Source organism: Mus caroli, chromosome X, assembly GCF_900094665.2.
Source record: "Mus caroli chromosome X, CAROLI_EIJ_v1.1, whole genome shotgun sequence".
Taxonomy (NCBI): domain Eukaryota; kingdom Metazoa; phylum Chordata; class Mammalia; order Rodentia; family Muridae; genus Mus; species Mus caroli.
Genome location: NC_034589.1, coordinates 1,566,338 through 1,570,057, shown reverse-complemented (window position 1 = coordinate 1,570,057; position 3,720 = coordinate 1,566,338).

Sequence of the window (3,720 nt, the reverse complement as noted above, 5' to 3'; positions counted from 1 at the left end):
CTGCGGAACAGAGCATGCTTGCTGGCTCTCTGCCTCTCCCTGTTTGACAGACAGCCACATCTTTTCATACAGTGCCAGCCACATTCCTGAGAAGTGATGTCAAGGTCTGAGTAAATGGATTTGGCTGTATCGAGCATCTGGGCACCAGCGCTGCATTTAACTCTGACAAATTGGCTATTTGTGCCACTATTGGTCCCTTCATTGACCTTAACAACCCTGTCTGCATGCTCCAGGATGATTCCACCCGTGGCAAGTTACAAGGCACAGTCAAGGCTGAGAAACTGGGGAGCTTGTCCATTAACAGAGCCAACAACGCACACACGTGTGGTGTTAGTGTTGACTATGTTGTGGCACCGGTTTCTGCACCAATGTTGGGGAAATTGGGGCTCACTCAAAGCATGGTGCTAAAAGACAATTTATCCCTGCCTTTTCAGATACCCCTGTATTTATGATGGGCACGAACCATTAGAACTATACAAGATGGTCTTCAGTGCCTCCTGTACCACAAACTTGTTTAGCATTCTTCCAGGGTTACGCCACAGCATCATGGAAGGACTTCTAGTCACGATCCCTGCTATCACTGCCACCCAAGAAGACTGCCATCCTCAAAGAAACTGCAGCACGATGATCATGTGGCAGCTGAGAACTTTATATGCTACCATGGCAGTGCACGAGGCCATCCCTGATCTCAATGGGAAGCTAATAGTATGACTAAAAGAGGGCGAGGCTCCCTCTTTCAATGTGCCAAGTAAGAATCTGACTTGCTGCTTAAGAAAGCTGCCAAATCTGCAGATGGCAAGCAGTGGGGGGAAACTGGCACCAGAGGATATCCTAATAACCATCCTAGGTTCTACTGAGGACCAAATTACCTCTCATGAGTTTAAGAATGCCATAAATCCAAACGTGGTGTACACCTTTAATCTTAGCACTTGGGAGGCAGAGGCAGGTAGATAAGTTTGAGGCCATCCTGGTCCATATAGTGAGTTTCAGGACAGCCAGGACTACATAGAGACCCTGACTCAAAAACAAATAAACAAACAAACAAGAATCAAATCAAAAGCAACCAACCAAAGGAGAATAGGACGTATAACTTCAAATTCTCAGAGTCAAAGACTTAATTGATTGCTCTGAGTTTCCAAAGAAATGCTTTTAGGCATTGAAAACTAGGGACTTGTCGTTCTAAGCTTTCAAATACTTACACCCAAACTCAAATCAGTGACTGAGGGCACTAGACTCAATGTCAATGTCCTAGTATCTGGAAGCTAGTGTTACAGCTTTAAGCTTTGGGTGTAGGAGACTAGAACTTAACTCTGGGCAGCTCTTTGAAACTTCCATTAACCTGGGTTGGTAGTGTCCTACTCAGCTCTGTAGTCTCTCACCTTCGACAGTTCTTCAAAGTCTCTTTTCTGGAACTCTTCAACTGTCTCCCAGCTGCTGAATGAGCAAGGACTTACAGCCTTAGGAATTCCAACCTGGAGGACTGTGACCTCAGAAGTAACTCTCCAGTCACCTTCTAGGTGTCACCAAGTTCAAGGCATGTCTGAGCTATATGGAGGGACTTTGTTAAGATTTTAAAAAGAAAAAGAAATGAAGAGAAGATCGGACCCAAACACAATAAATGAAGACTCTAGCTGTGAATTTAATTTTGTTTGGAAAGTCTCTAAAACACTCATTCTTGAGAGTCACTTCCCCAGAACTCACTTTAAGAGAAACAAAGCTCTTTTTACAAATAGCTTTGTCCCATGTGATTGGAAAACAGGAAGTCAAACTGGTCAAGGGTCTTACAATTGGGTCTTACAACTTGTGACTGTGTGTGTTTTTTTGTTTGCTTGTTTGCTTTACATTAAAACATTTAGCTTTCGCCAGGCGTGGTGGCGCACACCTTTAGTCCCAGCACTCGGGAGGCAGAGGCAGGCGGATTTCTGAGTTCGAGGCCAGTGTGGTCTACAAAGTGAGTGCCAGGACAGCCAGGGCTACACAGAGAAACCCTGTCTCGAAAAAACCAAAAAAAAAAAAAAAAAAAAAAAAAATTTAGCTTTCAAAGTGTCAGGATTCCTTATGACATTTCATAGTTACCGATCCTGTCCCATTCCTTCCTCTTCTCATCTCCCAGTTGCCCATCTCCACTTAAACACTTCCACCTCCAGTATTCCTCACCCTCTCTGCATTTTCAAATCACCCATGTTCTGTTATCTTCCCCACCCCTCCCCCTTAAGGTCTCTTTTTCCTTTTCTCATCTCTTCTCAATATTTTATTTCCTTTGGCATATGCTTATTTTTTCTAAACAAACAAGCAAATTGAAAAACCAATATAGCTCCGAATGAGGGTACATGTGTTGTACAAAAGACTTCCTTGTTGATTGGTAGAAAACTGGACTCCATGAATGAGGTAGTGAGGCAGGAGCCTTGCATTCTAATAAATATTCGGACATCTCTGCTATGGTCCCTGTGTTTTTCCTGTCATGACCACTAAGAAATATCCCAGGTAATATTAAAATGACTTCCAAATCATTGGTCCTTGCAGTTAACTCTTTTCTTAGATTATTTTTTCTGTAGGAAGAGCAACTTAAGTAAACAAATGTTTTGTCATGTTGAGGATTGAACTCAGCCTTTTTCTCCAGACTAGGTAAGCAAAGTGTGGGCTGCACCTGCATCCCAGAGCAAGTGCTTTAAAAGCACATACACGGCAGAGACTGAGAGAAACCTGCACAGATTAATTTGTGATTATTTATGTCACACCATATGTATATTAGTGCCTTGGGGTCATTGTATTAATAAAATACTCCTTGTTTGCTCTTATCTTCTTTCAAGCTCCAGACACTGATTGCCACGTCCAATATCAACAAGAATCAGCCCTTTATCCCCTTAGCAATTCAGTATGGATTTTCTAAAACAGTGCTACTTCATGTTTTAGAAGCGTTATAATTGCCATGTAATAATAGAGAGTCTACAATTATAAAGATGAATAAATCCAAAATATATGTTAGTAGATGTAAATTTAGTTTAATGTTAGAGGAGGTAAATATAGTTTTAAATAAGAATTTGTCATACAAACATTTTTTCAATGTTTACTCTGTACAAAAAGGTATATATATATATTATATGTGTGTATATATGTGCATATATATATATGAATAGTTGCTGAAAACCACCTTTTGGGGCAGGTTTCTTTCTTTTTAATTTCTTTTTATTTCATTTTATTATTCAAAGTATTTGGTTTGCTATGGTATTTTTGAGCATAATTTGTTTATGCTGGTCTTCCTTTTCTCCTCCCCGTCCCCTTGCCTCTCCTACCCTCTGAGCCTCCTTCCTGCTTCCATGCCATATCATGTCTTCTATTTTTGTTCTCTCCCCTCATCAACACCTCCATCAACACCTTCTTTCTCCCCTTTTGTCTCCTTTCTAGTTTCATATCACACAACACACACACACACACACACACACACACACACACACACAGATCTGCACATGAGAGAGAACATCCAGTATTTGACTGCCTGCCTGCCTGCCTGCCTGCCTGCCTGCCTTCTTTTCTTTCTCTTCTTTTTTCTCCCCAAGACAGGGTTTCTCTGTTTGACTGACTTCCTGGAACTTGCTCTGTAGACCAAGCTGTCTTTGAACTCAGAAATCTGCCTGTCCCTGACTTTCTGAATCTGGATCACCTCACTTAACAAAACAATGTCCAGATCCATCCTTTTCCCTTTAAATTTCCTTCTTTTTT